Genomic DNA, 15,000 nt, shown 5'->3' with positions numbered 1-15,000 from the left:
AATACAAAGAACATTTGTACCATAATAAAGGGAACCAATAATATGCAGCTTGTTTGAAAAAAAAATTAAGGAAATAAATGTGTTTAAGTAGTGCAATAATTAGCGACGTCTCATTTGATCAAGTTTCTGTTTTCAAATAAGAAGCAAATTTTTTTTAGATATTTTACATAATATTTTGAGAATAATAGCGTAGTTTGTCATGTTTTTTTCTACGGACAAATCGCCGGTTCATTACATTTCTGACAAGAGATTGACAGAAGATTGTCTGTGAAACTCGCTTGGAATATGTATATATATCAACACGATATTTTTTACTGTAATACATCATGTTTTTTAGTGTCTTCGCTGTCGTTCACATTTTTTAGTAGATACATACCAGCGAAAGATAAACACAATCACACACATACTCTAGCATACATAGTTACATAAATATACATATGTACTTATATATGTGCATATATGAGTTATGGAGGCGCAATTGCCCAGTGGTTAAGGCAGCGGACTCGCGGTAATAGGATCGTTGTTTCGATTCCCAGATCGGACGTTGTGAGTGTTTATTGAGAGAAAACACTTAAGGCTCCACGATGCTCCGGTAGGGGGTGTTGGCGAATCCTGCTGTACTCTTTCACTCTTAATTTCTCTCACTCTTTCTTCCTGTTTCTGTTGTACCTGTATTTCAAAGGACCGGCCTTGTTACACTCTGTGTCACGTTGAATATCCCCGAGAACTACGTTAAGGGTACACGTGTCTATCGAGTGCTCAGCCACTTGAACGTTAATTTCACGAGCAGGCTGTTCCGTTGATCGGATCAACTGGAACCCTCGACGTCGTAAGCGACGGAGTGCCAACACATATTATGACCATAATATTCATAAACACATATTTAAAAATGCTCTTGCATCTTTATGAATTTTCTAGTACCTTAAATCACAAATTTAAAAATTCTAAAGTTCGCCTAAATTTCACCTGCCCCGCATCCGATGAGGACCACCATAACAGATAGACTACGTTTAAAAAATATTACAGGATTAGCACAACTGTAAGGCCTTTGATACTTGGTCTGTTCAACAAATAATAATTTGTGACTACATAACAGCATCTTACTCTCGATAATGTGTGGCATAGGAAAGTGATATTCTGCTGTATGTCTCTTGCTTAAATTACGTTTCGTCAACCTAGAGCATCAGGCATTATAGTTCGTACTGGCACAGTATCTCACAACAGCATTGTATTGATTCTAAAGGAAACATAATTGGCTGAGTAAATGCAGCGATAGACATCACTAATACGAGTTATTGTAAGTTCCTTGATATGAAGTAGCTTGGACGCATACAACATAATTAGCAGCGAAACGGGAAATATCGAAGTTAAGGCTTCTAGTTTGGTACAATAAATTAGATTAATATTGTAATTAATTACACAACGTTTACTTGTTTATATGAATGAGGACCATTTGTATAGTAGTAGCGTGTAAAATCTGAGTTGTTAGGAATTTCCACTAACATATTGTGTTAAGTATACCAATATTGATTGGAAAGTTATTTTTATCTATTTTTGTTTGATATTCTCCGAAATATGAACATACACACCTATGTACATGAATATGTATCTACTTCCATACATACAAGCGTACATTAAATTATATACACATAAGTACTTACAACATATATACAAACGTACATTAAATTATATATACATGCTTACGTATACACACATACGTACGTTCATACATACAAACGTTAAATTACATATGTACACATATGTACGTACATACATACACTCAAATACAAAATCATAGAATTATATTTCATCCTAGAGCTGTGCTTTATTTTTTTCTTGTTTGCTTTTATTCTCTCTCTATGTTTCACTGTACTGAAACGAAAAGAACAGCTGCGTGCTACTTGGGGTGTCTGTAAATTAGGTACAGTAAAAATACTTTGAGTTATAACGGTCAGACTTGCAACTAAATTGAGAAGTCATCAAAGATCAGGTAACTAAACAAAACTCTCGGCAATATAAATTCGTATTAATATGTCGAAGAATTCCAACATTTATATAATCATGTGAGTGTGTATGCATATGTGTGTGTGTGTGTGTGTGTGCGTGCGTGTGTATGAATGCTTCTCTCTCTCACCTTCTCTCCCTCTTTCTCTCATCTCACTATCTCACTATATATATATATATATATATATATATATATATATATATATATATATATATATATATATATATATATATATATATATATATATATATATAAATCTGTGATGTCTAACTTTTCCGCTACCAAGGCCACATTTTATTTAATTTAATTTTCCTTAGGCTTTTGTTGCTCTGAGTTCTTGATACGCTAGTCTTATCTTAAAAACTGGGGGGTTTTTTTCAGTTTCATGTCTCAATTGTAAGATTATATATCTGAATAATTATAAGTACACTCTCATAGATTACAGTGCTATCTTTGTGAACCCCTCCACCAGAGATTTTCATAACCCACGTTGGGAACCACCGATAGGTAACATTCATTTGTTGCTTGTAGATTAGACTCAGGTCACAGTTGACTTCAAATCTATACTCAAAGTCATTTCTCCTCTAACAGTTCTGACTTAAATCCAAGGCAGTTATCCTATGACTACATAATCCAGTATGTCCTTCATAATTTTAAGGAATTAGAGTGTAGCTGTATGCATAAATGCTTGTTATTTCTAACAGGTTTAGTGGGAAAATTATGCTCTTTTGTTTGATATATATTATTTGGTTAGGTGGATGGCATCCACCTTCAATTAATCTCAATATGCAAGTGCTATTGTTGAATTTGTGATTTTTTTTTTGGTTTTGAATAGCATCTCAGTTTCTATGAATATTTAGGGTTTCTTTGAATCCTAATGGAAATCATTTATGAGTATATTTTAATGCTAATATCTGTTTGTATATAACAGATGTCAGTTTCGGTTTTACAGTCCTACAGAATCAGAGTCATGCTGTTATTTTTCACACTACTTTATTTTAACTCGAGATATAGAAGCTATACATTGATTCTGAAATATTGTAAATACATTTTCAAAAATCTTCCATTGTATAAAGATCTATATATAGTGATTCAATGATACAGAAATGAGCAAGTTGAACATTTATATTGGAAGAGTCTTTTTTTTTTTTTTCTTTTTTATGTCTTTTACACATATCAGCCTACAGAAATTGTAACTGAGCACCAAATGTATTTTGTTTCACTAAACCAGAATAGCCTACAAATGTGATCGATACTACTCTTTAACTATGTCTGACATACTGAAATAAAAAGCAAAGTAAACAAATACTATTTACATCACAGCTACATAGCATTGCAACACTTTTTCAAGTTTACAAAGAATTTTAATATAGAAAAAAAAAAAGAATCGAATGAATTAAATATAGTTCAATACCATCAAAAAATTTCCAATTATAAAATCAGCGGTTCAATATTCATACATCTCATACTAAATTAGATACGCAAAAAAAGGTAACAAAAATGAAAGAAAAAAGAAGATATATATTTACCAATATGTTAGAAGTCGTCCTGACAAACTTCATCTTTATTTATAGCCATATTTGGACTAAAGATCGCAGGCGTCTTTCATGTCAAGCCGCCATTCTTCGCATTCAAAGGCCAGAGTCCCGTTACTACGAACATGTGTTTAGAACGTCGCAGACATGTGAGAAAATCGCTAGACGGATTTTTCAAGCTCATCCAATCGGCAGGAAACCTAAGGACAGACCAAGAACGAGATGGTTGGATAATATACTTAGTCTAAGTTGGTCACGCTTCGAAATCCAGCCTGAGTAAATAATGGCAGTTACTTCTTATAGGAACCTACGGAGATGGTGACTGATGCATTTATCACCACGGAATAGTGGGGAAGGAAATGGATGAACTGATTCCAAATTAACATAATACTCATACTTTCTGACTTCGAACTCTAAATGTTTATTTTCTACTCATAAGTAAACATTACAATGAGATGTACTCCTGTGATGAAGGTAAAATGTCTTAAATAATTTGACCTCTTTAAGAGAAATGGTTGCGAGATTAGTATTTTGCGTCCTCTTGTGTGTTTTCTGTAATTTAATAATCATTCATTTAACAAAGACAAGATACAATATGTACAAGATGTTTATAATTGATGTATTAATGACGAGGTTGTACATTCTGTAAGAAGAATACTCGACTATACCAACCTCAGTGTATAACTGATAATTATCACATAAACGGTACGACTTAAATTTGATTTCAGTGATTCAAAACGAGAACATAAAATGGAGATTAACTAAATACTGCAATGCTTTATTTCAATTGTAGAAAGCTCAGATAATATCTGCGTTGCAACTGTTACTAGTTACTACACATACACACACAGACGCTGGAGACCCTGATGAGAGAAAATTTATTTGAAATATTGATATACAGGCACTTACAGAATCACTCCAGCTTCTGGTCTGTCGACGTGCTTCGCTTTTCTTTCACTTTACTAAGGCCACTAACACTGTTTTTACTCTTTGGAAATGTCTAGTCTCACATCATTTTCAATTAGATATTTACGACTCGATCGACTCTTATCTTGTCTTCATCTATGCTTTATCCAACCATCACAACTACATTAACTTCTACGCTCAAGTTTTTCTCTCCTTAAGGACCTTCTCTCTTCTAAGGACCTTCGCTCCTCTAAGGACCTTCTCTCCTCAAAGGACCTTCTGATCAGTATAAGTTTTTATTTTCCTGTGTTGAATAGCAGTAATTTCAAGGGAGAGTTAATGGTGCTAATCTCACAATTATTGGTTGAATTCCAAGACTAAGAGCAGTGCCCATTAATTCCCAACCGGATACGGAGTCGCTGCCCCCGCCAACTCTACAGTCGCTGCCGTAGTCACATCACCATCGCCATCACCGCCGCATTTGATGACGTCACCGTCAAAACCATTCGATGCCGGGCGGTATAAAAAAAAATGACATATCTTGCCTGGCAGTGATATTTTTTCTTTCGTTTCCGATTGTAAAAGAATCGAAATGAGATATAATCCACGCTAATAGAATTCGAACTAAGAAACTAGTGGAGTAAAATTAAATACTGCTATATATAGAGTTCGATGCTGTTTAATTCGTGCCATTCCAGCACCATTTTACGATGGCTTAATAAAGACACGAATTTAAATATCTAGACAGAAATTAGTAATTAAAAAAGAAACAAAGAGAAGAATACAGAATATTAATAACACGTTGAAAAACAATTCAATTAATAGCCAACAAATGTAAATTTCTATCGGTCTACGTGATGACCAGTCGAATATTTAAAATTACATTCATTTAATGTAATTAATTGAACTAAACTTTTGACACCATCAAGCTCTCATTACTAAAGATCTTCTTGTTATATGCCGTTGTTGGTGCTGTTGTTGTTGTTGTTGTTGTTGTTGTTACTGCAGTGGTGGATGCTGTTGTTGTTGTTGTTGCTATCGTTACCATCACCACCTATGCCACCGCCACAACCACCGCCGCTACCACCTCCGCTACCACCGCCACCGCGCCACCGCCGCCGCCGCCACCACCACCACCGCAAGAACAACAACAACAACAACAACAACAACAACAACAACAGACCTAGTAACAGCATACATTACTATATTACAACTACTTGCGTTACTGCTGCTGCTACTGCACCTAATTTTTACTGCAGCCGCTGCTGCTGCTGCTGCGGCACTCCTTTATTATGGATATTCTGCTTAATGAACGGGAAGTTAATTTGTATTGTTGGATATTATAATTAATTTTATTCGAACCTAATATTTTACTGGTATTTGCTTCATTACCGACAATGTTGGATCTAACAATTAGAATAGCGGTATCACGGATAACCGCGTAAAGTGACGGGTTGTTAGAGCTGTTAGCACTCCGGACAAAATACATGGCGTTCGTCCGCCAGTCTTTACAAAACAGATACCTTGCGTTATATCACCTCACATTTTAACAATTCCGCAAATACATCTGCCGGAGATGTAGCTACTTTATCACCACTCTCATGATATAAAGCAATGGAAATCTCAACAGGATATGAACTCAAGGAACAGAAACTCGAAGCAAATAATGCAAGGCTTCGCAGTTGCTCGAAAGATTCTGCATTCTTGCTCAAGCTTGTTTACGGCTCTAAGCTATTTAAAGCAGCATCACAGAGAGATTCATTTGAATTCAACGTATCACGGTAGACTGAAATATTATCAATGTTCTCACAGACAGCACAAACTTATTGCGTCTAGATCTTTGTAGATTTCGACACTAACCGAGTGTCATACTATTTCTCGCAATCCCTGTTTTCTGGTGTGTATATCTCTTTACCTCTTTAATTTCATAGATATGCATATATGTATGTATGTATGTATGTAAGTATGTATGTATACATGCATATGTATGTATGTATGTATGTATGTATGTATGCATGTATGTATGTATGTATGTATATTAGGATGGATGATTCATCCATAGATAGAAAGATGCGCGAAAGATGTCCCAAATTTGAAACTTTAATAGGATCCATTTTAAAATAATATAAATGTATTCTTTTCCTGCAGTGGTCATTAAATGTGGTTGGCTCAAAATTTTGAACAATAACTAGTATACATACATACATACATACACACATATATATATATATATATATATATATATATATATATATATATATATATATATATATATATATATATATATATATATACATATATATATATGTATGTATATATGTGTGTATGTATGTGTGTGTACGTGAGTATGTGCATGCGTGTGGGTGTATGTGTGAGTGTGCACATAAATATACGTATATGCATATGCATGAAAGCATGCATAATGAGAAGATGAGGTGAGATCTATTTTCCACTATATCCATTTTTTGATAAAAGAAAAAGGCAAGACGCATTCTCTCACATTCCTTTTCCCAGTGATTCTTTACAAGAAATTATGGTAATGATAATTACCTCCATTACGACCACAATTATTATTATTATTATTATTATTATTATTATTATTATTATTATTATTATTATTATTATTATTATTATTATTATTATTATTATCATTGTTACAGCTAAACAAACTAGGAAATGATATGTTGAAAATAAACAATATGCCGAGAGCAGTATCTTCATTCTATCTCTGGGTGAACAATTTCTTTGGTTTCCTTCAGGGTGGCTTCTGAACAAAAACATTATCCTAAGAATTCATAATATAAAAAGTAAAAAAAAAGTCAGAAAAGCATTTCAAAAACAATAACAAAAAAAATGATTTTGTAACAAAATTCTTCTGGAAAAATCTGAAATCATTCATTTCCGGTGTTCTTTAAAATATGCCTTAGGATAAGTATGTAGGCACACATACATTTAGACAGAACTTTAACAGAAATACATAGATGCATATATATATATATATATATATATATATATATATATATATATATATATATATATATATATATATATATATATATATATATATATATATATATATATATATATATATATATATATATGTATATATATTGTGTGTGCATATAAGCATATAGGCATACATGTGTGCATGTGTTATCTATCTGTCTATTTATCTATCTATCTATCTATCTATCTATCTATCTATCTATCTATCTATCTATGTGTATATATGTGCATATGCATGTAAGGAATATGCATATATACAAGCTGTCGGCTGATCCAGTCACCTGAAAATAAACGGAAGTACTCTATGTGTATGTACTCGAGTACTATTCTCAGTATTGGGGACTTCTTTTTTTCTCTCCCATCTCTCTTTCTCTCCCATACACACAGATAGATAGCGTGAGTGAGAGAGAACGAGGGTGAGAGAGAGACAGAGACGACGACAATGACGTTTACATGCGAGTGAGATTGTACTGGGAGCGCTCAGAGTTTTAGTTTGAAAAGAAAGAGATCATTTTTAGCACTATTTGTGTATGCAAATTTGCAAGCGTTGACATTCTTATGTTTTCCGATACAAAAATAGAAGTATTTGTTGTAATGATAGGAAGTGAATTCAGAATCTATAAATACGAGAATTTTATTGAAATCCTCACATGAATAGTTCTCACCAAATGAAAAATATAGGAACATAGAGATATATAGTATTATGAATCGAAACAGCTGTATGTCTGTACACAAGTACATAAATACACATTCGATCTGAAAGTTATGTAGTTATATGCGTATACATAGAAACACGCTCACATAAACATACACACGAACAGACACGAGCAGGGATACAGGCGTGCACCCTCCACCCAGAAAGATATGTATATTATCTATTTATCTATTTATGTATCTATGTATCTATGTCTTTCTCTCTCTACACACACAAACACATATAATATTATATATTATACTAATGTTTGCGTTGTCTACTGTTACTTGTGATGGTGTATGCACAGCATGTAGACTGACTTGTAAACATTGAGATCAAAAATCGTGGATCACCAAACGCTGTTTCAAAAAATGTCTATACACGTTCGGCAAACTTGGAATCACTTCCTCTTATTTGCTTCTTCAATACAGTGCTCGCAGTTGGCCAGCCTTGCTGTAGACGAGAGGTTCCCAACCTTTTCACTAACAAGGATCCCCTGTTATTTAAATGAGTTTTCCCACGGACCCAAGGATATTGAAAGGTCTGTCAGCTTAAAATGTTCGCGGACCCTCAGTAGACGAATGTCCCAGAAGTTGGTGACAGTGTCATCAGTGGTTGATTTACATTGCCTGTGGATCAGGAAGTGTATGTAGATGGGAATCTTCTGAGATTGTACTTACTTGACTCAGACCAGTCGGAACTTGATTATCGTCGTCTGGGTCTTTTGGGTTGATAGGGTCGTCTAGGCGAGGCTGTCTGATTGTTGAAATATGCCAAACACCAAAGATCTCCAGATAATATGATGGACTATGCCGTCGAAAACGACGAATGAACCTTCAGATTTCTGCCGGATGATATGCATACAAGATTTATTTATGGTGATCAAATGTATGTGCTGCACATTAGCACACTCCTTTCATCAAATAGACGTTGCCTGAAGAGGTGCACAGTCTATCATACGTCAGGTGTCAAAGTGATTTCAGAGCAATGTGAGATGCAGTGTTGTTTTCAAGAACACAACACACCACCCGGTCTAGGAATTGAAACCACGATCTCGAGCTCGTTACTGCAACACTCTAGCCACGATGCCAATCGACCTCACTAGATAACATGTATCCTCCCCAGAGAATATAACTGGTGTCTAAATATTAAAATTGTTTGTTCAAATACCTTGATTTCATCAGGGGTTTTTTTGCCAATAAAAATCTTTCTCTGATATATATATATATATATATATATGGAAAAGACACAGTAACATAAACACAGTTTTATCTGACACTTATCATACAGCATTAGTCAACTCAAGGCTACGGCTTTACTACTTGAACAAGAATTTGCGCAGTTGGATGGAACACGAAAATAATCACTTATTTGCGATGGGAACTATGTAACCTCACAATCACGCATGTTTCTAGAAAATACTTAGTCAATTCATATCAATACGTATATACTTTTGCCGCAGAGCATTAAAAGTGCCGCAACGTTATTCAATATCTCATTTTCATTATACATACATACATACATACATACATACATACATACATACATACATGCATACATATATACAAACATATATAATTAACAAATTAATAAAAGATTATTTCCAATAAAAATGAAATAATTTAAAATAGAATGAGTTAAAACAGGAAAGCTGGTTGTTGCTTGCAACTAGTGCATTAATCTGCATTGGGATTTGACAAGATTTAAATACATGAAAGTGCTTGATAAATAACGATTATTATTTATGTCAGTTTATGTAGAGCTCTTACGCGTATACTGTCGTTGAAAATTATTTGTAAGCTATATTTCTATTACTTTCTGGTGCTCTGGATCATTCTGTGGTCATTTACGAATAGTATATTGTGAAAGTATAATTAAATTTACCAAAAGCATATTGTAATATTATATTGTAAAAGTATAAGTTAATTTACCAAAAGTATATTGTAAAAGAATAAATAAATTTGCTCCCTCTGTTCGATGTTCACTTTGCAGGATTTCCTGTAGTTCTCGCAGCCACATTTGTTGATTGTTTTGTGACACTTTAGTTATGGAATTTCCGATCGGATCAATGCAATTTTCTTAATAAATAGGACAAGTTTATGTCGTATATTAAAATTTGTGTCTTGCAATTCATATTAACATCACTATGAAAGATAGTAGTTTATGAATTTCATTTCACAACTGGGTTCCATGTACTTGAATTTTCTATATAATAACCCACACCAATTATTTCGACAAAATTTTACGCAAATTCGGATTTATTTTCGTTTGTCCAATCTTCAATTAGTAAACTTGTTTTATGCAGTTCAAATGTTGAAACAACAGAGGATTAGTAAAGACAATAGTTACTATATACGAAATTAATATTTTACACTGATATACGACTGCAAGAAGGGTGAGGATGATGATAACTACATTCGAAATAGTAGATTGTTGCAGTATGTTGTAGAGAGCGGAAGAATTACTGATTCAAATGTGAAGAGAAGCGAATATTTGGTAAACTGCGGTATTTCATTTATTAGATGCATAGTAGTAAGTTGTTATCGTATTCTGACATGTATTTTAATGAAAAAGAGATAAGGTCATGTAAATGTTTTCAGGAATAACGTGAAAGATAAATATTTTTATATTTTACATAATCAATCAAGTTATTATATACCATGAAATTAGTGATCAAAGAAATAACACATATATAAATATTGTATTGTAGTTGACAAATTCTATAAAGAATTGACCCTCGTCCCCACACAAAATACAAGGTTCTCGATAGAAGAGTAAAGAATAATCTATGTCTATCCATAAAACGACGTGGGTTCCAGTTGATCCGATGAACGGAACAGCCTGCTCGTGAAATTAACGTGTAAGTGGCTGAGCACTCCACAGACATAACGGGTAAACTGAACGTAGGTCTTATGGAGATTCAGCGTGACGCAGAGTGCGATAAGGTCGGTCCTTTGAAATACAGGTACTAACAGTTGAGTTACTGCCAGGTGAGTGGACCGGAACAATGTGAAATAAAGTTTCTAGCTCACGGATACAACACGTCGCCGGAAATCAAACTCGTGACTGTAAGGTTGATCACCCTAGCCAGTAAAACACTCGCTTCCACCATCTATAAAATAAAATGAGTAAAAACCCTGAGTGCAAAACAGTTGCTTTCAAACCACATGGTTCAGGTTCCAGTCTCCTTGCATCGCACATTAGGCAAATGTCTTCTATAGCCTCGGGCTGACCAAAGTCATGTGAGTGGATTTGGTAGAAGGAAAGTAAAAGAAGCCCGTCGTATATTTATATGTAAGCTTGTATTCCAACCACATGGTTCTGGGTTCAGTCTCACTGGGCTGCACCTTGGGCAAGTGTTTCTACTATAGCCACGGGCCGGCCACGGGCCGACCACAGCCTGATTAGTGGATTTGGTAGACGGAAACTGAATACACACACACACACACACACACACACACACACACACACACACACACACACACACATATATATATGCCTGTGAGCATATAGTGTAGTGGTCAAGAGCGCGGGCTGCTAATCCCAAGATTCCGAATTCGATCCCAGGCAGTGACCGGATTAATAATAATAATGATAATAATAATGATATTAATAATAATAATAATAATAATAATAATAATAATAATAATAATAATAATAATAATAATAACATCGAAAAATACCTTAGGAATGAGAACCCATGTTCGAAATTTCCGCAAGACACCTGATGAAGGCTGGAGGGTATACAAGCCGAAACGCTGTGTTAACAACAAACAAGATGAGGACAAATATCCGTTGAATGTAAATAGTGTAAATGGAACGTAAATGATAAAAGGCCGTTGGTCAACCATAACCAAGCAGCTTATTATCAAAGTAAGCCGAATCAATTCTGTTCATTTCTTTTCGTTATCATTGGCACTGGAATACATTATACAATATGTTCTTCCATTCTGAAGAAACTAAATTCTGACTCGAAGGAGATTTGGTCATTATTTCTAGTAGAGCGTGTTACCATGTAGATGTTCCCTCGCTGACTCATAGCTCTAAAAGTGTTCAGATATGTGAGCACAGACGTATTCCTAGTTTCTTTCAAGACCAAAAAAAAGAAAAACAAAGACGAAACAAAGCGGCAGGAATACCAATTTGGCATCAACATCACACAAGGAAACTAAATGAGAAGAGCAATGATAATGCTTATTATACGCTAATAAATAAATTTTAAAAAAATATTATTTCAATAAATTTATAAAAACACACCAATGGAGGTCATATTAAAATATAATTATGTAAAGAAACAAAAATAAGTTTATAACGATAAACTAATGGGGCAACATTTCTAAATATATGTAAACACTAGCGGGAGGGAGAGAAGAAGGAGCGGTTTGATAGTGCTGTGTCTTCAAATTGCTAACATAATAGATTGACGTGAAATTGATATTCGGCCTTATTGACCCAAGCTGATATTAATATGAAGTTTTCTGGCAGTGCTCCAAAAACACTGGGGCGGTGCGAACCGAATGTGAACTTTGATAAAGTCGTATATATTTAAATGTCTGTATGTGTGTATGCATGTATTGTATTGTATTGTATTGTATGTACCCGTGCATGCATGCGTACGGATATGTGTGCGTATGACTGCATATTGAAATAAAAATGTTTTCTTTTTTATTCTGTTTTCATACACACCATGCAACATATACATATAATTATATGCTTCTACGTACATATATATATATATATCCATAAATAGAGGCACGTAAACTTGCATATACATACGTACATTTGCATATATATATATATATATATATATATATATATATATATATATATATATATATATATATATATATATATATATATATATGCCTATGTATTTATGAGGATATATGTATATTCTAATGCTTGCTTTAGATATATATATATATACATACATACATATATATATGTATATATAGACATATATATATATACATATATATACGTATATGTATATATATATATATAGACATATATATGCTTATATGTATATGCATATATATATACGTTATATGCATATGAACATATTCATGTATATGCACATATACACATATGTATATATGTGCATATAGGTATATGGGCGTGCGTGTGTGTGTGCGTGCGTGTGTGTGTGCGTGCGTGCACGCGTGCGTATGTATGCGCGTGCCTATGAGTGCGCGTGCTTGAAGAGTTGTGTGTATGTATGTTTCTCTTGGCTCCGTGCTAAAAAATTGATGAATGACCATACAATTTCTTTTGTTGTTTTTTAGAAGATATAAACCGAATTGCAGTTCGCAGTTACACACGCACATAGACACAGGCCAAACAACGAATCTATCGATAGTCAGTAGTTAAACAACGTGTTTTGTAGAAATACAGTAAATAAAATTTAAATTATCGAATGTGAACGATACACACAGTTACACACATACGCTATGTATTATATATATATATCATCTATCTATCTTTCGATCTGTCTATCTATCTATCTATCTATCTATCTATCTATCTATATATCTATCTATCGACATTGGTTGACTTTGCTTTTATCCTTTCGGGGTCGATTAAATACGTACCAGATACGCACTGGGGTCTGCTCTTGTCTGTCCCATCTGTGTGTAGCCCCTTGTGGGCAGTAGAGAAATAAGAAACGTTAGTACGCCAGGCGAAATGCTCAGCGGTATTTCGTCTGTCTATACGTTGTGAGTTCAAATTCCACCGAGGTCAACTTTGACTTTCATCCTTTCGGGGTCGGTAAATTAAGTACCAGTTACGTAGTGAGGTCGGTCTAATCGAATGCCCCCCACCCTTCCCCAAAATTTCGGGCTTTGGGCCTAGAGTTGAATAGTATATATTTGTACTTGTGTGCTTAATATTTTAAAACCTAGATGTCTCCACCGTTCGAATGATTCAAACATTACTAGCTTACAGATAGACAAGATTCAACGAATATGGTTACTTTCAACAAGACCTATTTCAGTCGGCAGGGATTCTATGCAAAGGATATACCAAAGTAAACTATACAGAGTACCATAGCAGTTCAATCACATTTTCCGTTCGTTTGATATTTGATTGCGATATGATATATTTCCAGGTGTTGATATTAGATAGTTCATTGTCCGTATGACGGACCGCTTATTCTTAACTGTAATACTTGTGAGATTAAATTTCCTTGTCCAATATCAGACAGCTTACCATAAGGAGTTCTGTGCCGATCTAAAAGAAGAAACCATTTATTTGTATGTTGCTCTATGTGTCCCATCTCGCTTAAAATGCAAAAGTCTCGTCCAAACAAACAATGTATTATTTTGATTCTCTATACCCAACACTCAATATTGGGTTTTTTTTCTCTCTTTTTCCTTATAGTTAAACAATGCTTACTACAACCTGAACTTGGTTAACCGAAATAAATGAAATAGCAAAAATTATCACTTGAATCACAGCACACAAAATTAGAAAATATAATACTGCTTTTATGCGCATATACATGAATAATGTCACACCGAGATCGGCTTATCGAAAAAAAAGATGCTCACAGCGGGATTGTATTTCATAAAAGAAAAATTTCAATCAAATCTAACAAACTAGCTAACTATATATATATATATATATATATATATATATATATATATATATATATATAGTTATTTTAATACAGACGTATGCATTAGATTGCGAAAGGAAAGTAGGAAGGGTAATAAAAATTTGTAGATATTTAAGGAGATAGACTGTTGTACATGTGTCTTTATGTGTTTATGAATCTATCTATATATCTATCTTTCCACAGACACACACACACACACATATATGTGTGTGTGTGTGTGTAAAGATAGGTAGAT

Source organism: Octopus bimaculoides, chromosome 13, assembly GCF_046866305.1.
Source record: "Octopus bimaculoides isolate indiv1 chromosome 13, ASM4686630v1, whole genome shotgun sequence".
Classification (NCBI taxonomy): domain Eukaryota; kingdom Metazoa; phylum Mollusca; class Cephalopoda; order Octopoda; family Octopodidae; genus Octopus; species Octopus bimaculoides.
The sequence above is the reverse complement of the archived record's forward strand: the minus strand, read 5'-3'. Positions refer to the sequence as shown.